Source organism: Lepus europaeus, chromosome 16 (assembly GCF_033115175.1).
Source record: "Lepus europaeus isolate LE1 chromosome 16, mLepTim1.pri, whole genome shotgun sequence".
Taxonomy (NCBI): Eukaryota; Metazoa; Chordata; class Mammalia; order Lagomorpha; family Leporidae; genus Lepus; species Lepus europaeus.
The window spans coordinates 81962522-81989623 of NC_084842.1; the positions used below are offsets into that span (position 1 = coordinate 81962522).

The 27102-nt window shown below is 38.0% G+C and overlaps 1 pseudogene; it reads right to left on the reverse strand.

Annotated features, from left to right (window-relative positions):
• Positions 1–2072: 2072 nt before the first annotated feature.
• LOC133774980 (poly(rC)-binding protein 2-like) lies at positions 2073–3283 on the reverse strand (annotated as a pseudogene).
• Positions 3284–27102: the final 23819 nt, after the last annotated feature.

Genomic DNA, 27102 nt, shown 5'->3' on the forward strand with positions numbered 1-27102 from the left:
TCTCACATGTACTCACTTCTCCTTACATCCTTCTATTTTTTTTTTAATTTCTGAAATAATGCTTTTTTGTTGAAGATTAAAAAAAGATGCTATTCTGAGAACCTTGTTTCTCCTCTTGTTTTTTTCTTTTGTTTCAATGAGTTTTTATTTACAGAATATAAATCACTTCATTTTTTAAAAGATTTATTTATTTATTTATTTGAAAGGGAGAGTTACAGAGAGACAGAAGCAGAGAGGTAGAAAGAGAGAAAGAGAGAGAGAGAGAGAGAGAGAGAGAGAGAGGTCTTATATTTGCTGGTTCACTCCCCAGATGGTTGCAATGGCTGGAGCTGAGAAGATCCAAAACTAGGAGCCAGGAGCTGCTTCTTCTGGGTCTCCCATGTGAGTGCAGGGGCCCAAAGACTTGGGCCATCTTCCACTGTTTTCCCATGCCATAGCAGAGAGCTGGATCAGAAGTGGAGCAGCTGGGACTTGAACCGGCATCCCATTCCAGGTGGCAGCTTTACCCACTATTTCACAGCGCCAGTCCCTATAAATCTTTTCAAAAAGATACATTCCTTCATTTAATCAATGGTAAAAAGCCTTATCAAACAGAAATAAAGCCTAAATATCAACACTTGTATTCAAACAGAAATCTAGATCATTAAAAATGTATAAACATACAACACAAAATGTTTTTACTTAAGCAGTTACTAAATGAGGTTGTTTTTAAGTTTCCTCACTGACAACCCCATTTTAATGATTGAACAAATTGTATTTAAATTAATAGTAGCAAAAATGTAAAAATTCAAATTTAAAGATGAAAATATGGAACAACAACAAAAAACAGGAAGTATCTTCATTACCGAACAGATTAACAAATTCACAGACACTCAGATACATTCTGAAGCATATCAAAACACCTACGTCAAAGGTTGTATTCATTTGAGAGGTATCAATACATCTCCAGTGCTGAGACTATTTGTAGCGCTTACAGTATATACAAAGCAGTATTAGACTACTATGGTTCACATTTGGAAACACAGATTTAAGCTTTATGCCAGCACTCACCAATTTAACATTATAGCTAATGCTATGACAATTACTCATTTTATATTTTTTCTTCTGAAACTCAATAAGCAAGTTATCATTTAAGCACATAGAATAACACCATATCTTCTTCCTTATAGTAGTAATTTTAAAATCCAAATGCTTTGTATCATGGAAACTTTACCTAGCCATACAAAATCTCCCAAATACAGTATATTCATAAGGTTTATTCTTTGTTGATTCATTAATTCATGGTTATTTTAGTACTGATAAATGCAGGACACTACTCCTTATTTTTTGGCAACAAAAATGTCGGTGTGTCACTGCCTGTATTTAAGTACAAGCACACCACAACCACAGCCATGGCAAGGAAATGCCCTCATGTTTCCTCCATGGCTTCCAGGGTTCCTTTCCACATCATCAGAATTAGTTTAATGGATACCATCATATCCATTTGATCTTTATCTCTGAAAGTTCCTTTATTAACATTTTTGAAGTTTAACTAATGGAACATCTACAGCTTCAACAAAATAGCTTCTTTTTCTTATTCTTCACTAACTAGTTCAAATACAATAGGTAATGTTTTAAATTCTAATATACACCTATTGAAATGATTAAAGATATCTAAAATATCATTAGTGGGTAAAATATTAACCAAAAATTACACCAAGAGTATTTTTAGACTAATTTTTTCATAACTAGAAAAGCGATGGGATTCGTTATGAACTCAGATATAAAGACAACTTAACCCTGATGTTTTTCAACATCAATTATAAGAGTAAATGCATGAATCACAGAAAAGAAGAGCAAGATTTAGGAGAAAAATCTAGTACACACTTGAATTTTAGTTGACTCAAACAAAAAAGGGTTCACAGTGCTTATGAGCACTATAATTATTTTCATCCTTTATGCAGTTCAAATCTTTACTTCATTTCTTTTTTTTTTTTAAAGGAGTTAAAAGGTTTTTAATTTAAAAATCATGAGTGGATGATAAAGTGTGTAGAAACTGAAAATTTAAACTATTTAAACCTGGAATTGCTGACTGTTCAGAAACTACACAGATGGATCATGGGTGGTGGTGAACATCAGAAAGGTATTATGGGTCAATCTGCATTGTTCTAGCTGCTCCCCATGCCACCTGTCTCCGAGGAAAGCCTGACATTGATTAGATATTGAGCGAGGCTGATGCTGGCAGCAGATCCAGTGATTGTAACCTGCCTATCAGTAGATCCTTCTTTTTGATCTGCGCCCCAGACATCTGACGAGTCTCATTGATTTTGGCGCCTTGACGCCTGACCTGCAGCCAATCAAATCATTTGGAATGGTGAGTTCATGAGAAGTAGTCTGAGTAGATGCCTCCAGACCTGCCCACCTGTGGGGAGCTGGATTCAATGCCACTGAATCTGGCTTTGCCATGGGTCACGGGAAAATGAGACTGTTGCATTGCCAACTGGTGCAGCTTGGTCAAATCTGGCTGTGGAATGGCATACAGTCCTTGAGTGGTACAGGCCTCTAGAGGTAGTCCCTCCAGGTCAAGGTTGAGGCATATGGACAGGGTGGTGTGGGGAAAGCTTGCACTGTCACTGCCTGTGCTATACCTGTCCTGATCACCTGCAAAGATGACCGGAGAACTGGTCGGCTTGGGCCTGTACGGGATGCTCACGTCCTTCGGGGGGGACTGGGAGAGAGTCTCCAACATGACCACGCTGATCTGTTTGACACACTCAGTGATGGAGGGCGGGATGCCAGCAATAGTGATGGCCTGCTCAGTTGAGTTGAGGAGCTTATCCCCTGCCACCTGCACCTGAGCCCCTGTACTCTCTCATATTTCCTTGATCTTGCAACTACCTTTTCCAATGAGAGAGCCACACTGACTAGCAAGAACCATCAGCCTCAGGGTAACCGGAGGTCTACTGGCAGCTGTACTATTGGTCATAGAGCTGCTGATGTCCTCTTCCAGTTTGTCAATGATCATAGCAAAGGCTTTGAAAATGGCATTAGTGGGTCCAGCCGAAGTGATAATTCTCTCAGGACAATTCCCTTCTGAGATGTTGATACGTGCACTGCTCTCCTCGTGCAGCTTCTTACCAGATTCTCCTTTCTTTCTGATGATACTGCCAACTTCCTTGCCATGAGTAATGAGAGTGACATTTAATCCATCTTCAATCACACCGGTGTCCATTTCAAGTGGTGTTCTTGGGAGCTGGACTCTGAGTGGTCAAGTCTTTGGTCACTGGTGGGGGTGAAGCCAAAACTGCAGGTGCGAGGTGACTGTGGGGGGTGGGGGAAGGGGCGCGGGCAGGAAGGGGAAAGGGAGGCCCGGGGCGGAACAATAGGGACATCCAGAAGGCGAGAAGGGGAAGGAGGGAGACCCCACAGGGGAGCAGAGGAGGAAGTGGGGGATGGGGGAGGAGCAGGAAGAGAGGGGAAAGAGACCCAGGGCGGGTAGAGGGCGGGCAGGAGAGGGCACAGGCTGCTCCGGCTGCTGACTCTGCTGGTATGGCCTATTTCATTTCTAATTTTATCTCAAAATAAAAACCTAATTCATTACATAATGTATCTTATCAATTTTAGTTTTCAAGTATTCAAGTAATGCAAATCTAAGTATTTTCTTTTGTGGCAACAGCACACTTATGGACTGAACTTCAAAGACAGGGAAAATTCATTTAAAATAGCTGATACACTATTCTGCCCAAAGACATAAGAACTAAGTGTTAGCGAAACAGGCTCTGTCTTATCTGAGGCACCATCTTAACTCTCTTGTGCCATCTTTGGCTCTTGTCCAGTCGTCATCTTGAACCCTAAAGTTTCAGTTTCTCTGAGATAAGTTTCAGTTTTGTAAGTCCAAGCTGGTTTAACAGTAATCAGGTGGCCAAATGGCCCAACCACACGTGTTGCCTTTACTTCACTCAATGGCATTTACTGTTCTTACCTCTATATCTCTGCTAAGCTCTGTAAGACCTATTCTGCTGTACAGGCCACTGTTTTCTCTTGTGCACAGAGAAGCAGCCTTGTCAGCTGACAACCAATCTTTCCTTTTACTCCAGTGTTTGGTGTGTTTTGTGGTGTCCTTTCATTACAGTCTCCACTTTTGTTTTTTATAAACCAAGCATTATATGGAATTACATTGGCCCCAAAAGTCCAGGGGGAATAGAGACAATGATCTATCTTCTGGAGCTACTTCTTGGTGGCACGGGGTGACAAGCCACTCCCTGATGGTATGGGGGTACAGGAATTTGTAAAAGCAGAAACATTAGTGAGCAGAGTATCCACAATGGGAGGTTCCTGAAGGGGAGCACATACACAACATTGTCCTTGGTGAAGGGCAGTGGGTAAAGTAGAATTGGGCAGCTGATAAGGTAGGGTGAGGGACAGACTAATGAGATGTAGCCATGTTAAAGGGGGTTTGACGAGGTCAATTAGTTGGGACAGGTGTTTGGAGGACTCCCTCACTATACCAACCACCACATCCATAGGAATTGTAAGGAGCTGAGTATAGGCCCTGATAAGTTTTTTTGATTCTGTGTGGATCAGCCATATTGGAGCCTGTATATAAAGTGATGGATTCCTCAACTACATCTTGCCAGATTTGAAGGTGTGGTCAGTTATAATAAAAATTAAATGAGGTTGGGCCTGGCTGTCTTCAAGAATGTCATCATCTTGGGCCAAGACCTTAGAGAGTTTTCCTGGGAGGCCATACCTGTGGTTGGTATAGTAGTACTTATAGGACCATGATGGCAACGTTTCGAATAAGCATCATGACATGATCCTGTGTTATCCTTGGTTAGGCAGAGATAATATGGAATTCCTTTTAATTGAGATAAAGTATATTTAGTCCAGTCAAAGCAGTTATGTTAATAGGCCTTCGTGAAATCAAAGTATGGAGTGATACAGTCTGCACAGCCCATGAAAGAGCAGAGGGAGAGGTAAGTAATCAAGCAGAAGTGGAAGTGATATAAAAATGAAATTGCCGGGGCTGGCGCCTTGGCACACTTGGTTAATCTGCCTGCGATGCTGGCATCCCATATGGGACTGAGTTCTAGTCCCAGTTGCTCCTCTTCCAGTCCAGCTCTCTGCTGTGGCTCGGGAGGGCAGTGGAGGATGGCCCAAGTGCTTGGGTGCCTGCACCCATGTTGGAGATCAGGAAGAAGCACCTGGCTCCTGGCTTCAGATCGGCGCAGCGCCGGCCGTAGCAGCCATTTGGGGAGTGAACCAATGGAAGGAAGACCTTTCTCTCTGTTTCTCTCTCTCTCTCACTGTCTATAACTCTACCTGTCAAAAGAATGAAATTGCCACATGTAACATGTTCCTGGGGCCAGTGCAGATGCAGGACAGACACAAAAGAGCAGAAGGGATGAGATTATTGGGACATTTATCATGGTGTATGGAAGAGGGAGATAGTAACAAGAAATAAGGGAAAGTGTAGCTCTCAAGAGGAGTGACGTCTGAGACAGTTTCCTGGAGGTACAAATCTTCAGTATCTAAAAGGAGCCAGGAGGGGCGGATGGGCAGGGAGTGTGTTTGATATTCTTCCCATGGAAGCTGTAGGAAGAGTTGGTAGCAATATAAGAGAGGATCAGCACTTATGTGGTGTTGAAAGTGTCAGATGGCTTGGTGGTCACCATTTTCCAGAGGCGGATTCATCAAACGTGGAAGAGTCTGGGTTTCCAGGCACCATTAGTAGTGGAGCTTGAGTCTGTGTAAACTTGGCTGTGAGTGGCCGTGTGGGAGTAACTGTATAATGAGGAACACTTAAACTGGGTGAAGTGGATCCAACGGGGGACTCCCTGTAACTTTGCTGCAGTAGGAGTAGTGAGAAAAACCCAGTGAGGTCCAGTTCATTTAGCCTGTGCTTAGTGGGAGTAGGGGACAAGGAGGGATGTGAAGAGGACAGGAAGACCTCATCTCCTACTGTAATAGGAAGGAGGCTGTCTAAGATGGATGGACCTGGAGCTGAGCAGTAGGTATCTGTATATTTCCATAACTCTGCTTGGAGATACCTGAGGCAAGGCAAGAGTAGATGATGTGACAAGAGTGGAGATTGTGGGTATATGGCCATAGGAACCAGGGGACATCCATGCATTAGTTCAAAAGGTGAGAGGTTGAGAGCCCTTTTTGGAAGGGTCTTCATATGGAGCAGAGCAAGGGGAAGTTTAGTCCAGTCTAGGTAAAGCTCAAGGGAGAATTTGGTTAGAATGTTTTTTAATGTACAATTTGTCCTTCCTATTTTCCCTGAGGACTGGGGGTGATAAGGAATATGGAAATGCCAGGGGATGTTGAGTGGCTTACTCAGTAGTTGAGTTACTTGCGATGAAAATTCAGGACCATTGTCTGATTGGAGGGAAACTGAGACCCCAAATCAGGGATGATCTTCTGAAATAAGATGTAGGATACTGTTTGTGCTTACTTGTTAGTGGTCATGAAGGCTTCTACCCATCCAGAGAAGGCATCCACCAGCACCAAGAGATACTGAAAGTATCATGCTTGGGGCATATGGGTAAAGTCAATTTGCCAGTCAGAGTGGCAGATGTCCTGTGGCCTGATGGGAAGAGAAGGGTGGAGGATAGAAGTAAGAATTAGGGTTGGGTTGTTGACAAACAGAACATGAAGTGAGTTGTTGAAGACACTTGGTATCCTGTGGCTTGAGAAGGGAAGATTGCTTGACAAACAATAGTAAGGAAGGAAGTTGGGGATGAAACAGAGAATGGAGGTAAAATAGAATGGCCTGGGTGGAGGACTGCTGGGGATGCTGGTCTTGAGAGTAATTTATTAGGACAGTAGGTGAAGCAAAAGATGAGCTGGAAGGGAGGGGAGAAAATGCTGTCTGACAGGCCGCCCTTTCTGCCTTATTGTTACCTGCCATGACAATGGAATTATCAATTTGATGAGCTTTGCAATAGAAAATTCCAGTTAGTTTTGATAGATTAGCCACTTCTAAGAGGGAAGTTATGTAAATCACATTGGAGATGGCTGTTCCCTTTGTGATGAAAAGGTCCCTTTCTTTCCAGATAGTCAAGCGGGATAGGAGGATGTGGAAGGCATATTAGGAGTCAATATAAACTGTGATAAATTTATTTTTTGCCAGCATCAAGGCAAGGGTTAGGGCGTAAAGTTTAGCCTGTTGATTAGTAGTGTTGGGAGGGAGTTGCCCAGTCTTAAATATGTCAATGGTTGGCACCACAGCATATCCTGCCCCTTTGATGCCTTGATGGTAGACAGCTGTCATCTGTAAGCCATACCAGGGTGGGGTTAACAAGGGGAGCCTCCTGAATGTTTGAACATTGGGGTAACAGGTGTTCAATGATCTCAATGCAGGAGCAAGAAAGAGCCGTGTGATCTAGAGATGACAGCAAGGAAGGGGGAAGAAGAGTAGCTGGATTGAGGGGAGGGTGTAAAGTGAGGGTAGGATGCCTGGAGAAATTCTCGTGTCCAATCAGGCTACAATTCCATATTCATCATTTTGCCTATCTCCATCATTTTTTCCTGAACACTATCTTGCTTGGGTATGATGGAATCATCAACAAAGCTGCCAATCTCAATGGCTTCAAGGAAAAGGGAACTCTTGTCTTTTTATTTTCAAATTTCTAGCCTTCAAAGCAAGATTTTTCTACACCTCCATTTACTCAGCAAATTTTACTGCCTTCTCCTTCTCTCCTGTCATTGATTAGCTTGGTTGACATAAAAAAAAGGGGGGTAAGGATGTTTGTTTGAAGTGCCAAAGGTTACTAGCTGGGTGATGTTACGGATTATTGAAATCTTTGGTGAAGTCGGACAGAATTCTCTAGAAATCAGACCAATAAAACTAAATGAGTCCTGTTAGGTCTCCATGATTTCTGAGTTTATACATTTCAAAGAGTCCACAGAGCCATATCAACATAAAAATAGTGGAAAATTCCGTACACATGTTAATTTGTAAAGAAATTCGGTACCTGTGAGGCCAACTTTAAAAATGCATAAATTTAATGGCTTGATTGTATGTGGATTATTTAAGTAGGTAGTTAGCCTAAAAATGTGCTTCTCATAGTAGCTCTCTGTATGTTAATAATAGCACTGTCCATCGTATGAATAAGCCTAACATTGAGAAAGACTAATTAATTTCAAAAGTGGAAACTTTCAATTGCTAAAATTTTTTCTCCTTGTCTCTTCTGGGGAAATCACATAGCACCCTATTCATTGGACTCTCTTTGTTAAATGCTGCATATTTCCCACACTTTTGTTTTTACTTTACACACCTTTTAAGAGAAAATAAAAGGGTAATTAAACATCTTTTCACACACCTGTCTTGAAATAAAATAATTTCTGTGGTGGCTTTCTGTAAGAAAGTCTGGGAATTCATTACACTTCTCTGAAGCTGCAATTCTCGCTGAAGGATAATTTAATTACCTGGGTACATTTGTTAAGATTAAGATGTAGTTCCTGATACATACAGTCTCAAATGTCCTGTGGCTTAAATAAATAGAAATCTGTTCTCTTTATGTAACAGTGTCTCCAGTGTTGTTTTAGCTTTTTTCCATCCTGGCTGGTGATGCATCCTCAGATGCTGGGTGAAGTAGCCATTCCCCACCTGGGACTTGAAAGGGTGCATTCGCCTTCTTCAATAAGACAGGCACTGAAAATTCTTCCTTTATTGCTTTTATGGTAGCAGCAGGTATTGAGAGTTTATGAATACTCAATGCACATCTCCATTTTCTATTCAAGTGCTGAATCTATTAAAAAGGAAACAAGTTTTGTGGGGGAGATGAACAATCAAAGATCACTTTTATTATTGATAAATGTGACATTGTAGATAGAAACTTGTATCTATGAGAAAGTGGTTTGCACTTTCTGAACACCAAGTTATGCAGAGTTCCCTGCTCAATTATACAAAAAGAAAGAAGTGTAAAAAGTGGGGAAGAATGGTTTGCCCCTAACATGGAGAAGTCAAGAGGATGATACAGACTCATATCCTTGGTTAAGAGAGATCAAAAGGCACTGGGAATTTTTGTGCTGAGTGCTTGAAAGCAAAAGAACCACTTTGAAGTGCACAATGGAACTTCCTTTTTATCATGACACAAGGATGGCAAATTCTGCAGATCTGGGACTATGACAAGAAACTAAAACTTCCAGCTACTCTAAGCAGTTTCTGCTCAGGATTTTGAGATCAATTACATTTACGAATCATCAGAAATTTTTATATGCTAAGAGAACTGTCAATGCCATCCAGGTTTTAATGTAATTGATATAAAGTTGCATGTGATTTTAGGTGAAGTATTTAGAATGTTTTAAAATGTCTATGTGGAGCTTTAGGAGATACTACAAAAATTTGTGGAAAATAAAATTAAAAGGTAAGTTTATTGGAGAGCAAAATTTTGGAATCCATGCTTATGTATATCTATGTTTTGTAGATATATTTATACATAATATTTAGAGTGCACATTTTCAGCATTGTCATTAGAGAATATGATTTGTACAACTTATTTAAATTAATTGCTATGTTCATTTCAGATTAATAAACAATGGATTTTTATAATTATTCTATAATCTTTTAGAAAATATACTTTCAGATTTGGGTGTCAAAATGCATACAGTGTATTTTTTGAAGTCAGTCTACTTATTTGCATTATATAAGTAATTTTAAAGTAGTTAAATTTTTTATTTATAGAATTGTGATATATAAAATTGTACATATTTATGGGTCGCTATGTGATGTATTGATATATGTATATATTGTGCTATAGTCAGGGTAAATATATGCGTGTGTATGTGTGTGTGTATGTGTGTGTATCTTCAAACATTTAACTTTTTTTATTCATTTTATTTGAAAAGCAAAGACATTCAAGAGAGAGAGAGAAACGTCCATTCACTCAAATGGCCACTAGGTGAGGCTGAAGCCAGGAGCTGGAGAACTCCTCCAGGTCTCCCACTTGGGTGCAGTGACCCAGGCTCTTGGGCCATCCTATGCTGCTTTCCTAGGTGCATTAGCAGGGATCTGGATCGGAAGCAGAGCAGCTGGGTCTCCAACCAGTGCCCATGTGGGATGCTGGCATTGCAGGTGGTGGCTTTATCCACTATGAAACAATGCTGATCCCCAAGGAAGCTCTTTAGTTTGATAGAATCCCATTGGTCTATTTTAAGTAACTTAGAAGTATTTTCCTTGGTTGCTAGAAAACTTTTTGCCTATTCCAATATGCCTTACTTTGTGTTTTTTCTCTTTAATGTATGATGAGAATTTTCTCTCATTGTTTTGCTTTTTATTTAAAAAAATTCAACATATATTATGTTCTACTTTCTTTTTGGGTTTTATTATTTGTGTTTTCTTTTATCCTGATGGATTTTGTTTCTAGTCTTAAACTTTCATTTCTGTTGCTTATTCTAGCTTTCTAATACATGGAAATGGATAGCTACAACATTTATTCTCTTTCATGTTTCCCAATAAATGCATTTATGACCATCTCAACAATTTAGGACTAAGTGTTGTCTTCCTTTTGATGGTGAATTCTAATAATTTTGACTGATTTTCTATTGAAAACAATTTAGTGCATTTGATATTTTTCTAAACTGTAAAATTAGAGCAGAAGTGTACATGCATTAGTCTGAATTTTTCTATTTTAAATATATTTTCATGGAAATCACTTGCTAATATATGTCAGGGGAAAAAACAACCAAGAAGATGATGTGGAACCTCAGACAATGGCTTCAAATTAGTATTGGGAAGCTGAATTGAATCAGAACAGCCGTGTGCAGTGTTTCCATAGGTCAACTGAAGCAGACAACAAGTTTATGATAAGAAATCTAGTATTTACACCTCATGGAGGAGATTTTCATAAGACTTATTGTATAAATAGAGTTGTGTGTGCTGTTTCTAATTTTCCTTAATGTTAACATCATCCTAAAAAAGTAAATTCATACTCTAATATTGCCGACAAAATTTTACACATTCCAGTCTTCCAACATATCTGTAGCTATTCTAAGCCTTAGAATTAATTTTCTGTTAATTTTCATTGCTGAAGGAACAGGGTGAGTTGTAATAAAAACAATGTCAATCTTCCCAAAAAGATTACTATATTCCAGAAATGGAGTGAGGTAAGTACTTATTAAACATAAAAATGATGAAGATAGTTTCAATTGCTTTAGACAATAGTAAAATATTTTTAAAAATTTAAAACAGTGATAAATGAGATAAAAGAAGGCCAGGGTTACCAGAGTATAATTAGAGGACAGTTAGTAATGGGCTTGAGTGATGGGGAATAACACTGATGAGGCAGGCAGAGGAAACCAGCAAACACTCGAAACACTGTTCATCATGAAGACAATGCAAAAGAAAAAAACACAATAAGATATCAATTCCCTTCATCAGACTGGGAAACAACTGGAAAGCCTGACAAATATCACAATTAGAATGAGAGGAATTTTTGAAACTCCTTGTTGTGGTATAAATTAGAACAACTACTTTGGAGCTCAGTAGTCTTATCAATACATTTCAAAATGTCCATCCTATGTGATCCCGTACTTCAGTCCTAGGGAAAAGATCCAAATGCTCTCATGTGTACAGAAAGTTGTTCATAGCATTGCTGTTGTAAATACAAATCAACAGTATTGAAAAAAACATTCTGCGAAGCAAGGTAAATGTATGCCATTGAAAGGGTGAATAATAAATAACAGAATACTTATAAATTGAAGCATTGTACAGTAGTAGCAATGGGTAAATAAGAGCTATGGGCAATCTCATGGATGAAGTTTATATAAATTGTTGTCAAGAAGTTACAGAATACATGTAATATAATTCCCTTATGTACATTGTTTTATTTTGATGCTATTGTAAACTCATAAGAAGCGTCAAAGGAGTACAGCCAAGTCTAATGGGTAACCATTACTGAGCTTCCCTCAGTAATGACAGTTTACATAATTATAGTTATACACTGTTACAGCTAGGAAATTAACATTTGGCATAATACAACTAATGAGACCATGAAACTTCGGTTTCACTTGTTTTCATGTACTCATTTTTGGTAGGTTTATTATTTATATGTATAATTTCTATAACATTGTCATGTGTATGGATCCTGATAACCATCACCACTATCAATATACAAGAATATTTCTTGACCACATAGAAAGCCTCTCATGTTATACCTTAACAGTCACACCTTTCCTATAATCCATGGCCATCAGTAATCAATTTACCCTCTAAATATTTTTATAATTTTAAGGATGTTATATAAGTTTAAGTGAAGTAATAGGGTACTTGATGTTTCAAGATTAACCTTTTTTATCTAGCATAATATTCTTGATTTGCAACCATCCAATAACTTAATTATCTGTGTTGTAGTGATATTCCCTTTTATGGATGCATATCACAGTTGTCGTTTAACCACTCACCCACCACAGAAAAAAATATGGTTTGGGGTTATTACAAATAAAGCTGCTGTAGATATTTGTAAGCCTTTTTGTGAAAAGGTATTTTAATTATGGACACAATGCTCATAGCAGTGGTATTTGTAATAATCCAGACTATAGTAAAAACATGTGGGTCATTTAGCAACTGTATGTTTAGGTACAAAAGAAAGCCTCTAACATTTTGCATTGTCAGTATAAGAAAGATCAGTTTATCAACATTTCCAGTGTTGGTACTGTCAGCATGATCTTAGTCTTACAATAGGTATTTCATGGTAACTTATCATGCTTTCTAAAATTCAAGAGAGACATAAAACTTGTACATATTTGTAGGATACTATCTAATGTTTTTTTATATGAGCATATTGTATAATGTCCAGAGTGCATACATTTATTCTTTCAAACATTTAACATTTTATGGTGAATGCCTCCAAAATCCTACCTAGTTTTTTTTTTAAAGAGAGAAAGACAGAGTAAATTAAATTATTTATCTTGACTTTTTAATGCATTATAACCCCAGAATCCCTGTTCCTATTTAGCTTTATTTAGTACCCATCAATCAACCTTTCCCCCTTTCTCCCTGCCATTTGCCACCCCAGCCTCTTGTAATCACCATTTTATGTATATATATATATATATATATATATAATATTTTATTTATTTATTTGAGAGGTAGAGTTACAGACAGTGAGCGGGAGAGACAGAGACAAAGGTCTTCCTTCCATTGGTTCACTCCCCAGATGACTGCAATGGCTGGAACTGCATCAATCTGAAGCCAGGAGCCAGGAGCTTCTTCCAGGTCTTCCATGCAGGTGCTGGGGTCCAAGCACTTGGACCATCTTCTACTGCTTTCCCAGGCCATAGCAGAGAGCAGGATGGGAAGAGAGGCAGCCAGGACTAGAACCAGTGCTCATATGGGATGCTGGCAACACAGGAGGAGGATTAACTTACTGCGCCATGGCACCAGCCTCCATCATTATATTTTTAACTTCTATAAACTCACCTTTTTTTTTGGACTCCAAGTATCAGTGAAATCATATTTGTCATTGTGTACTTAGTTTATTTCATGTAACATAATGACCTGCAGTTCTGTGTTCTTACAAATGACAAAATTTCATCCTTTTGTATGGCTGAGTAATACACCATTGTTTATAGGTACTCCATTTTATTATCAATTCATCGGTGGATGGAGACTTAATGTTGTTTCCATTTCTTGGCTACTGTGGGTACAGCTGTAATAAACATGAGCGTGCAGACGTCTCTTTGATAGACTGATTTCATTTCCCTTGAATGTCTGTAGAGAGGCTGCTAGATCATAAGGTCATATAGTAGCTCTATTTTTAGTTTTTTAAGAACCCTCATGCCCAATGGCTATACTAATTTACGTTCCCATTGTCAGTGTACAAAGGTTCTCTTTTTTCCACATCCTTGCCAACACTTGTTGTCTTCAGTTGTTTAGATAATAGCCAATCTTATGGAATGAGGTGAGTTTGCATTGTAGTTTTGATTTTCATTTCCTTGATGATTAGTCAAGTTAAGCATTTTTATGTACCAGTTGACTATTTTAACAGCTTAGATACAATACACCTGACAAAGCACTGAGACAAGTTTAGATTATTATTGTTTTGCTTATCTATATTGATGTCTAACAAGGAGTGAGTATTTCAAAACTGAATATGTCATATCACCAAAAATCTAAATAAATAAATGAAATCCCCCCAAAATTTGCTGCACTTTTTAAAATTGGATTATTATTTTTTGATATTGAGTTCTTTATATATTCTGGATAATAATCTTTTGTAAGATATAGGTTGTTTCTTTTGTGGTTCAAAAACTCTTTAGTTTGATGAAATCTCTTTTATATATGTTCTTATTTCCTGTGATTTTGGAGTATGATCCAAAAAATCATTGCCGATTTCAATATCTTGAACTGTTTTACCTATTATTTATTTGAATAGTTGTTTCAGATCTTGCATTTAGGTCTTCAATCCATTTTGAGTTGATTTTTATGCATGTGGAGTGGTAGAACTCTAGTTTCATTCTTCTACATGTGGATATATGCTTTCCCCAGCACCATTTATTAAAAAAACCTGTCCTTTTCCCAATGTATATTTTTAGTGCTTTTGTCAAAGATCAGTTGGTTTTATATATGTGGGTTATTTCTATGTCTATGGGTCTGTGTTTATGCCAGCCCCATGCTTTGGAATTACTGTTGCTTTGTAATATATTTTAAAGTTAGAAACTATAATACTTCCTACTTTGTCTTTAAAGTTGAATATTGCTTTGGCTATTTGGAGTCTTTTGTGTCTCCATAAAAATTTTAATAATGTTCATTCTAGTTTTGTGAAAAGTGTAATTATAATATTGATAGAAATTGCATTGAATCTGTAAATTCCTACAGATACTAGGCATCTTCTAATGAGACTGATTCTTCCAAGCTATGAACACAGGATGTCTGCCTCATTGTGTTCTCTTCAATTTCTTTCATCAATAAGATATTGTTTTCATAGTAGCTATCTTTCACTTCTTTAATTAAACTTATTTCCAGGCATTTTTTGTAGCTATTTGAAATAAAATTTCTTTCTTGATTTTTTTCAAATGATTCATTGTTTGTAATAATGCTACTGATTTTTGAACATTGACTTAGTATCCAGCAACTTTATTAGATCTAACAGGCTTGTGGTGGTCTTTGGAAATTTCCATATAAAAGATCATGCCACCTGCAAACAAGTAACAATTTCATTTCCTGCTTTCTAATTTGGATACCTTTATTTCTTTCTCTTACCTAACTGCTCTGGCTAGGCTTTCCAGTACATGTTGAACAGGAGTAGTGAAAGGAGGCATCCTTATCTTCTTCCAGATCTTAGAAAGACTCCAGGGGGCCAGCGTTGTGGCATAGCAGCTAAAACCACCACCTGCAGTACTGGGACCCCTTATGGGCAATAGTTTGAGTCCTGGCCACTCCACTTCTGGTCCAGCTCTCTGCAATGGCCTGGGGAAGCAGTAGAAGATGGCACAAATCCTTCAGCTTCTGCACCAGCGTGGGAGACCCAGAAGAAGCTCCACCTCCTGGCTTTGGATAGGCCAAGCTCTGGTCATTGAGATCCTTTGAGGAGTGAACCAGTGGATTGAAGACCTTTCTCTCTCTCTGTCTCTACCTCTCTATGTAACTCTGTTTTTCAAATTAATAAAATAAATATTGAAAAATAAGAAAGACTCAAGCTTTCCCCTATTGAATATGAGCACTAATGGATTGTTACGTTATACCTTTCATCGGAAGTTTTGATCATGAAGGGATATTGACTTTTACCAAATGCCTTTTTCGTCAATTGATATAGAGTATAGTATTTTTTGTCCATTATTCTGTTGATGTTTTGTATCACATTTATTGATTTGTATATGTGAATCATGCTTACATTCCTGGGATGAATCCCATTTGGTGGATGATCTTTTGAATGCTCTAGTATTTAATTTTATTTGTTAGTATTTAATTCTGGCCTCATAAAGGGAATTTGGAAGAATTCCCTCCACTCCTATATTTTTTTGAAATAATTTAAGAAGGATTAGTGTTAGTTCTTTAAATGTTTGGGAGAATTCAGCAGTGAAGCCATCTGGTCCTCAACATGGTTTTAATTTGCATTTCCACAAAGGCTAGTCATGTTGAACATATTTTCACATACTTATTCACCTTTCAAGTGTTCATATCTGCTTTGATAAGGTGTTTTAAGTCTTTTTCTTATTTTCTGATTGGATTCTATATTTTCTGATTCAAAATTTGAGTAGTTTTTAAATGTTCTGGATAAAAGTCCTTTATCATATAGGTTATTGGGAAATAAGTTTTCCCGTTCAAGAGGTTGTCTTTATTCGCTTAAGAGTCTTTTACAAAGAAAATATTTTAACTTTTGATTACTTTAATTTCTTAAATTTCTTGAAGAACTTTCTCTAAGGATTCCTTGCACAATACCCGAGATTAAAATACTTTCTTATGCTCTCTTCTAATTTCAAAATTTATAATTTTGCATCTGGAGTCATTTTGAGTGATTTTTTTTTGTAGCAAGTATGGGGTTTAGCTTGAGGTTTACATTTTGCCTATCATTGTCCAATTGTTTTAATTCCATTTGTTAAGACTAACTTTACGCCTTTGGCTTATCTTTGCAATTTCCAAAAACTCAGATTAGTGCTTATTTCTTGGATCTATTTCTGGGTTTCTTTTTGCTGTGGCACTAATTTGTGTGTTGATCGTTCTGCTAATCCCCATGCCCATTTGATTGTTGCTGTTACATTGTAAATCTTAAAAATGGGTAACATAGCACATCAAACTGTGCTCCTCCTCTTCAAAATGATTTTTGCTACTCTTTCCTTCTCTATATGAAATTTACAATTATCTTATCTGTAGCTATAAAAGGTTTGGTGCAGTTTTGATATGAATTGTGTTAAATAGATAGATTAATTTGGGTTTTATTAATTATTATTATGATTTATTATGTTAAATCCTCCAATCCATTTACATGGTATTTCTCTCTTTATTTACATACTATTTGCTTATTTTCTACTGATAGATACTGTTTTGTGTTTTGTTTGATTAATATATAAGTATTTCAATTTTAGAGTGATTGTAAATGGAATATGTCTTGAATTTTGGTTTGATTTATCATTTATAGTTTAAATAAATATGATTCATTTGTATGTGTTAGCCTTATATTTTGTGAGATATTACCCTATAATATCTGGAATAAGTTGATTCTAAAATTAATCTGTAAGTAGTAATCTAAGACAAAACAGAAAAGCAATTATTCAAACAGAGATTAAATGCAGGCTACAAAACTGTAGTAATTAATACAATGTAGTATTGCATATAATCTATAAATATACCAATGAGTTAGACTCATGCTTATTTGTGAAGATTAGTGTGTGATAAAGTCATCATTTCAAGTCACTATTAAATGTGATGAAGTAGATTGAAAGTATGCTATTTTCCAAATTAAAAGATAAATAAGAAAGGAAGGAGGAGGGAGGACGTGAAAAATCATTGTCTTTATAGATGTACATATGAAATACATAAAATCTGTACTCTTTCTATACTTAAATACATTTATTAAAAAAAGATGAACTTGTTAATAAATGGCCTTAGGAAATTTGATTAATATTAAAAGCCAATTCAGAATACATCCTCATACACATAATAAATCCCAATATCCTAATATAAAAATGTAAAAAAAAAAAACAACTAGAGCAAAAACATTAGAAAAATATAGTAAATTATTTTTATAATTTGGAACTAGAAAGCCTTCTTCACAAAGACAAATGAGAAGGCATAAAAAGTTCATTAGCAGAACTTCTTAAAAATTAAAAATATTCTGTTTGGCAAAAGCCTCCAAACACAAAGTTAAACAACAAAAGAAATTCTGAGAAAAAATAAAAAATATATAAAATATGTATATCCACAATATGTAAATAATGCTTAAAAGCAAGTACTGAATAAACAATCAAATAAAAAATAAAAAAATAAAAGAGATGTGATCATCTTAACAAAACAAGCACAATGATTAAATATGCATTCTTTTATTACTGGATAAATTACTTGCTTTTTTTACTATTAGCTTTTCAGAAGTTAAAAACCTATGTAGGGGAGCTGGCATCCCATATGGGTACTGGTTTGAGTCCTAGCTGCTCCTCTTCTGATCCAACTCTGCTAAAGGCCTCGGAAAGCAGTGGAAGATGGCCCAAGTGCTTCAGCCACTGCACCTACCTGGGAGACCTAGAAGAAGCTCTGGGCTCCTGGCTTCAGATCTGCTCAGCTCCTGCTGTTATGACCATTTGGGGAGTGAGACAGTGGATGGAAGACCTTTCTCTCTGTCTCTCCCTCTCTGTAACTCTACCACTTGAATAAACAAATAAATGTGTTTAAAAAAATAATTCTCGGGGCAGGTGCCGTGGCTCACTTGGTTAATCCTCCACTTGCGGTGCTGGAATCCCATATGGGCACCGGGTTCTAGTCCCGGTTTCTCCCCTTCCAGTCCAGCTCTCTTCTGTGACCAGGGAGCACCTGACTCCTGGCTTTGGGTCGGTGCAATGCCGGCCATGGTGGCCATTTGGGGGATGAACCAACAGAAGGAAGACCTTTCTCTCTGTCTCTCTCTCTCTCTACTGTCTATAACTCTACGTGTCAAATAAATTAAAAAAAAAAATTTCTCTGCTCCTGACTTTAATCCCAACCCAGCCTTGGCTGTGTGGGCATTTGGAGAGTGACCCAGCAGATGGAACTACCCGTCAGTCTCTTTCTTTCTCTATCTCTCCCTCACAAATAGCAAAAATAAAAAATTTAAATATGGCTATGAAGAGAATTAAATATGAAGAGAATTAAAATGGCAAAAAAGAAAGAAAACAAATACGATTCTCTCTGTTTCTCCTTCTCACTGTCTGTAACTCTACCTCTCAAATAAATAAAATAAATTTAAAAAAATAAATGAAATTTATATTATAATAAAAAACCTTAATATTTCACCAAATAAATATAACAAGTAAAAAGCAACAAGGCCCTAGTTTAGTGGGAATATATACAACAACTGTAAATAATAATTGAATGGGAAAATGACCATTTCACCCATATACACTAAATTCTAAAGTAATGACAGATCAATAAAATTATAGTAGTACAACATTCTTAACTATTGGTTTCACAAAACCATAAAGCAATACTGAATCACACAGACATTTCTTTCTTTTTTCTTTTCTTTTTCTTTTTTAAATTTTAGCTCCTACATGTAATCGGGAACATGTGGTATTTTTCTTTCTGTGTCCAGCTTACATCATTCAATGTTATGTCCTCCAGTTGCATCTGTTTTGCTGCAAATGGTAGAATTTCATTCTTTTTAGCTGAATAATATCCATTGTGTATATATACCATATTTTTAAAATCCACCTTGTTTGATTTTGGCTGTTGTGAACAGTGCTATGATAAACACAGTGGTGCAGGTATTTCTTTAATACAATGTGTTCAAGTCTTTTGGCTATATATATCCAGTTGTGGGGTTGCAGGATCATATGGCAAGTATATTTCTAGTTGTTTTTTTCTCTTAAAATTTATTTATTTGAAAGGTAGAGTTATAGAGAGGCAGAGGCAGAGAGAGAGAGAGAGAGAGAGAGAGAGAGAGAGATCTTCTATCCAGTGGTTCACTCCCCAAAAGGCTGTAATGGTTGGAACTGCGCTGATCCAAAGCCTGGAGATTCTTCTAGGTCTCCCACATGGGTGCAGGGGACCAAGGTCTTGGGCCATCTTCCACTGCTTTCCCAGGCCATAGCAGAGAGCTAAATTGGAAGTGGAGCAGCTGGGACTCTCACCAGTGTCCATATGGGATGCCAGAATTGCAGGCTGTGGCTTTACCTGCAACACCACAGTGCTGGCCCCAGGGTGTTAATCTTATCAAATGTTTTCTCAGCATCTATTGAGAGGACCACTTATCCTTTATATTATTTGAGGGGTGGTGTATTAAGTGTATTAGTATATTAAGGAGGAGATAATTCTGAACTGCATTTACTTTTCTTAATTTCTCCCTTTTTCTTAACTAAGACTCCCTTCTGAAGACCTTATGTAATAACTTTTTATATTTTTCTATTGCTTTAATTTTGTATTCTTTTGCATTTTTGTTATATATTTTAGAAATTTTTCTTAATTTTATTTTCCTGGTTTCTACTTTCTTTCTCCTTTTCCCTTTCTCCTCCTTCATCTTTTCATTTGTCACTTTCTATTATAGAAGATAATCTTTATTCTCTACTCATGTATTTCATTTTGTCCCTGATTTATAGAACTGTGTTTTCCAATTGCATGAAGATAAAATTGGAGGTTTCTAGTTCTCTTCCTTTCTCTGGCTGAGTTTTATTTACTCTCAATGATGTCTACTCCTCATTTATTCATTCTTTGTCTTTTCTGATGTTTATATTCTCAGTGATGTTTGGAGCTTAGATTATATTCATGAAGACCTGAGTAGCCTTTTGGGGGGTTATCTTCACTTTTTCCTATTAGCTTTTAACTCCAAGTAAAACCTTTAGGTGGAAAGGAGATCTCAGTGCACATCTTTGCTTTACAACCATTTAATATAAAAAAAGATATACTGCCTGCTGGACTCTAACTAAAGTTTGAAAAAGTGATGATTCTTGGGTAACACCTGTGTAAAAAGTGGTAGCTTTTCTACATGGTTTATTCAGTTTCTTCATATAATAGATCCAATTTGACAGATACAGGTAAGCATCAGTTTATCTCTGTTCTACGCAAGGGGAACAGACACAGTAAATCTACCTTTAATATTTCCCTTATGTTCATCTCCATTTCTCATTTCCATTTTCCATGAATCCTGAGTGCATGGCTTTTCTGGGTTCTTAGGATGTTATCACCTCTCCTTTCTGCAGCTTCCTTGAGGAATATTTTGAGTTCCTGCTGTATCTGAAAGTTTGTCTTTTAACTCATTCCTGTAATCATTGCTGAAATTCTTGTGCTGAAATCGTCACACTGTCTTCAGTAGTGACTCCTTCTAATCCAGTCTTTTATTTTCTTACATGAATGTTTTCCTTTTGGTCCCTCTTGAGTTTTAATAAGTACATGCTCAGTACAGAAAAAAGGTAAAGGTAGGAATTATATTCCCCATCTTGAATTAAACAGGACTCATCTAATAAGTCAGTCAGTGGATGTTCTGACTCTCCAAAGAAAGTGTTGAGTGAATAAAAGAGAATTAGGCCAGATTTGAAAACAAATCAAATATTTCAATAGATTTTTTCAGTTTAAAATCAATTTCATTCAGTTATAAAATGTTTTTCAATTTGTTTGAAGCACTTTGTTCTTTACTTTGGGTGGCACTCAATGTGCACTGTGGAATCACACTGAACACATTCTGATTGCTCCATGCAGTACTCCCATAGTGGGTTTTGAACCAGTGTTCAGTCCCAACTCCAGCAGACTTAATTGAGATCATTCCTTTGCACTAAGCTCACCTATGCCATTTTCTCCTTTCTCGTCTCATATTATACTCATTCTTTTTCTGGAGATTTTAATTTTCGTCTCCTATTCCCTCCCTTCACTTCCTACTGTCAAGCCAGGCTTCACGCTATTCTTCGTACACACCTTGTGTTTTTTGACCCCCATGCCATGTAGTTCACCAGGATTCCTGTCCCTGGAATGTGTTCCCTCACCCTGTCTCATGGTCAACTCACATTGGGATGGTTGCCCTGCTCACAAAGGTATTCCTACTGTTTATGCCCTCCCCACACTGATTATTTTGCTGAGTAAGCACTTGGCAATTTGATTCTCTCTTGAGAATTTGAATGTAGAACAGACGTGCCAGCTTTGTGTGACAGAGAACTGGGCAGTGTTTGGTTGTGTCCTAGAGAGAAGAGTCGAATGTTTTTGCTACTGATATCTCCAGATAGGCCCTGGTTCCTGGATTTCTTAAAGCATGGAATTTCAATTTCTCCTTTATGCATATTATCAACAAATTTTTCTTTTATCTTAAGAAAGCCTCTTTAAGTGTATTGTTCTGGGGCCGGTGCTGTGGCATAGTGGATAAAGCTGCTGCCTGCAGTGCTGGCATCCCACATGGGAGCCAATTTGAGACCCGGCTGCTCCACTTCCTATCCAGCTCTCTGCTATGGCCTGAGAATACAGTAGAAGGTAGCCCAAGCCCTTGGGCCTCTGCAGTCGTGTGGGAGACCCAGAAGAAGCTCCTGGCTCCTGGCTTCAAATCAGTGCAGCTCCGTTTGTTGTAGCCAACCGGGGAGTGAACCAGCGGATGGGAGACTTCTCTCTGCCTCTCTTTCTCTCTCTGGATAACTGACTTCTGATTTTCAAGCAAAATAAATAAATCTTTTTAAAAAAATGTATTGTTCTTTGCGTCTTAGAGCCTTCAATTGAAGACATTAATCTACCTTAAACCTTACTTCCTTAGGTCCATATTTGCTGCTATTGCAGGCCAAGTTCAAAGTCTTTCTCTGTAAGGAAATGACAGGGCCTTGCACTACTGGAGACCTTCTCCTTTATCCCCTGCCATTATACTGAACATCACTGGCACTTCTTTTGTAACAACCATGTGGTGACTATATTGACTAGAGCACATTTACATCTGACAAATATCACCCTACATAAGAATATTAGTTCCTTGGGGTTAGGATTTGCATTTTATTTCCCCCTACAATGCCTCATGTGAAAATTGAACACAGCAATTCCCAATAAACAGTAGTCTCATTTGCTCAGATATTTAAATAGCTTTGCATGGCTATAACAGGGGCACTGAGAGATATATTTGTTCAGAAACCATTTTATTAATGGCAACTATCACTTCTTAGGTATACTGTTTGTACTATCTCATGCTCTTCCTTTAATCATAATCTTAGTCACATTCTCTTCTGATTATTTTAGTCATGGACTAGTAGTAGTAGCAGCAAGGACATCAATAGGTATTTGTGTATCTGCTTTCCTACTGGACACCAGGTACCTAGAATCAGTGGACCACATTTTTTTTTTAATTTATTTTATTTGAGAGGTAGAGTTACAGACAGTGAGAGGGAGAGACAGAGAGAAAGGTCTTCCTTCCGTTGGCTCACTCCCAAATGGCTGCAATAGCTAGAGCTGCGCCAATTCGAGGCCATGAGCCAGGTGCTTCTTCCCAGTCTTCCACGTGGGTGCAGGGGTCCAAGGACTTGGGCCATCTTCTACTGCTTTCTCAGGCCATAGCAGAGAGCTGGATTGGATGTGGAGCAGCCAGGACTAGAACTGGTGTCCATATAGGATGCCAGAGCCGAAGGCGGAGGATTAACCTACTGTGCCACGGCTCCGGCCCCGTGAAGTAAATTTTCAAACTACTCAACAGAAGTCATTTTCATCCTAGTTTTGGAGACTAGGAATGAGACTCAGAACGAATACCTTGCCTCTGTTAACACAGCAACTGTCAGAGTTAGAACACAAAATAGATATTGTCTCATTCTCAGGTGTTTTTCTCACTGTATTGCACTGCATTGGCTAAAAATACATGATTAAAGAGTCATAGTAGAAATCACAATCATCGATGGTGGCTTTCTCTGGGAAGCAGCAGATTATGTCTCAGGCACTGAGTCCTTATCACCCCTTGGGAGAAATCTGGACTGAGTTTCTGGATCCTGTATCACACTGGCCCAATCTCACTTGATGTGGGAATTTAAGAAGTGAACCAGTGCATGGGAGACGTCTTTCTATGTTTCTCTCTGTCTTTCTCTCAAATCATTTAAAATAAACAATGTTTTTAAAAAAGCATGAAAACTGACTCTTACACAGAGAGTGCTAATAAACAAATCTGTGTGATTTCTTTGTCAGCACTATTCTGGGCACCTTTGGGACAAGCTTTTGATAGAGAATTTTTATAGAGATGTAGATAGGTTGTTCTGAGTTTGTTGGTAGGGCATAAGAGGGAAGGATTGGTAGCTCGAATGATGAACAAAAGTGATCAGATTAAGACGTCCAGAGACATGAATGCTGGCCTAAAATAGAAGAAACAGTTAAGCAGATACTCATGAGAAAAGTTTACAAACTAATTTCCTAAGTGCAAGAAGGGAGAACCCTGACCAGGTGGATGTTCATGGAGAAGTATCTGAGGATGTACCTGATGACACATAATCAATGCATTAGAGGAGCGGTGATGTTGGGTCTAATAGTCACACTCCCATGTTCTGCACAGTGGACAGACACAGTATGAAAAGGGCTCTATCTCTATTTGCCTTTTGGAGGAACATAGCAAACCAGAGACCTGAGAGACCTTGACCTTGCTCAATTACACATTCTGGTCTCTGGAATGTCTTCTCCCAGATTCCACCAAGGGAAGTAAATGGACACTTATAGGCTCCCTTAAAGGTTTCTATGCTTATGGAGATTTTATTGCCCTCTGTAGATTGAAGGGTACCACTATGGGAAGAATGACCATGGGCAGAATTTGTTGGGGTGTCTGTCTCGCCATGAGGCAGGGAGTCCTGTCTAACCAATTCTCCAATCCATATCTTACGCCCCATGACCTATAAGGTGCTCCACAAGCATCATGAATCATTGTCATTCTGTAACTTCAATTCATGGACCAAACATTTTCTGAAAATTTAATTAATATCCAGTATGTCAGTGTGGCAGCAATGAAGGCTTACCATTCTGTTGGTGCCTTGGGCCTTTCAACCCTTTTTTTCCATGTAACATAGAAAAGGGGAGCAGTCTGTCAGTGTGCTACAATGCTCCCTTTCAGATCGATGCAATCTGAGCCATGTCAAATAGTATATTGTGAAATATTGGGTTTCACAGAAAGACAGAGGTTCAATTTACTTTGTTACTGGCATGCCCATCTAATCAAAAGAATAGGCCCACCACAGATTTTCTTTAGACATGATACCTAAGGAAGATGAAAGTGCAATTATATTCTGCTGTTGTATGGCAGTTTGAAAGGAGTTAATGCAAGTGTTTGAGAGAGAACTCGGAGACAATGGATGCCTCACAGACAATGAATTGTGGAACACGGAGCTGGTGAGAGGGATGGGTATTCTTAAAATGCTGACAAGCAACAATAGGCTGGAGAAGCATTGTGAGTGTCTGTCAGGCATCCATCAAACAGTAGCTCCCTGTTTGTTGGGAGCCGGTGAACTTACCAAAAGAACACTCTCAACTCTATTGAACATAATTGCTTCCTGAAAATAGATTCTGATGAGTGAATTGAGACTATCCTTTCTAGCTTAAGCCCTTTATGTTTTTTTTTTTTAATTTTCAAAGTATTTTTCCACATCCCATCTCACACACTGTTTTGAGCACTATACTAGTTCCCTGTAATGCACATGGAGAAAAGCATAACTGATTTATGACCTTGAAAGGGAAATCAGATTCTAGGGATGGATAGACACTCAGCAAATAATCATACAAGCAAACAGACCATTGAGATATTTGTCTGACACCAGTAGTTCTTAATATTAAGTTCATTCTAGAAATTTCTGAGAAATAAGGGAGTTTAACAGAAATAATCTGATCTCCACTTTGTTTCAATTAATTACACTCAGAATTTGTTGGATACATTGACATCTACCAAAAACCTTTGCTATAAAAGGAAACTTTATTGCATACACAGAAGCAAACAGCCTTGTACTGTAACATTTAGGGGTATGAACAATATCTTATGTGACAGAGCAATTTTATTTTTCAGAGAGTGCTGCTATTTCTAGGTACAGCACTTCAGTGTTTATCTTCTTGAATCCTTGTGTTGATCAAGTTTCCGAATTTCTTCAGCGAGTGAAGGTCTCTTACCGCAGACTCTGAGTGTGATTCTGGCAGAGTGTCAGTGTGGGATGGCTACCTGGTTTACAAAGGGCAAGTGGATCCACCTGTTAGGGTGCCTGCAGCCTGGGCACAGCACTGCTTGCCCGAGTGTCACTCCAGCTCAGAAGAAACCTTTACAGGTCACCATGCAGAGTCTGATTGCCATTGCAAAAGTCAGCCTATTGTCTGGGCTTTGGCTGACCTGACCTTTGGCTTTCTTTCCTCAAGTCTTTCCTTCTGGGTCATTAGCAGGAGTTAATTAGCAGAGGGAGAGGTGAATCACACTCCCTAGGCCCTTGACCTCAAGGTGCTTCTCAGGACTGACAAGACCACTCTAAAGAGAAAGGACAGGATGTGAAAAGAGCCTTCCCCACCTCCTTCTGACCAACCCCTGCTATGGGTCCCACCAACTTACAAAAGGCTCTCATTTAAACAAATTGCAGACCATTTTCACCATGTTTTGAAGAGCCACTTGTAAAACTATACAGCCACTCAAGCAAACTTGAGATCTCTCTGGACCTTCATTAGTCGGGTGGAACAGGTGGTCCTGAGTTAGCTATACCAGTGGTAAGATGCAGTTGTTCTTTGACTATAAAGTTTAAAAATCATAGCCTATGTTATCTTCAATTTAATCTATTGAATGTGTCTTACTTAGAATATTGGATCATTAGGCACTTTCCTTGAGAGCCCAGTGATAACCTTGGCTTCACAGGATTGGGGAAATCAAATGAGATGCTATGGATGGAATCTTCCTTTTTCTCATAGTTATCCTCCTTCAACACTCACTATAGCCCCTCTCTTTACTTTCAGGAACTCTTCAATCTTTTTTAAGTTCCCTAATAGCATTGAATTTAGAGTCTGCATCACATGATTTAATTTCTGACTCATGGGTCATTCATTCCTATCATCAATCATTCATCATGTATATATTAAACACTTTTTTCAATGCAAGATTCTGCACCTGGTCTGGGATACAATCGGAGGTAGTGCTGCCCTCAGAGAGTTTATAGTCTTCCAAAATGGTCAGCATCAAGAAAGCAATTTCAACAGTGAATGAAATGCATTTCATGGGACAATGAACAAAGACTATTACACTTTATATAGTGAAATCTGATTGAGTCACTCTATGTTATCTACATAGATATTTACTCAGTTTCAATTATGAGGCAGGTTTTATTCTAGGAATGAACATGCAGAAGCTAGTGAAACAAGTCAATGTAAACTTGAGCGTTATATACTATCACCCACTTGCTCCTGGGGCACAGAAACTGGAAGAGATGAAGTGGGAATTCGCCTGCGGTTCAGAGAGCACCGAATTTCAGGTATAGCCACAGATTGTTACAAACCTATGCCGTAGGAGAGCCTCACAACTTTTTTTCAATTAGCTATGTTTTAAGACT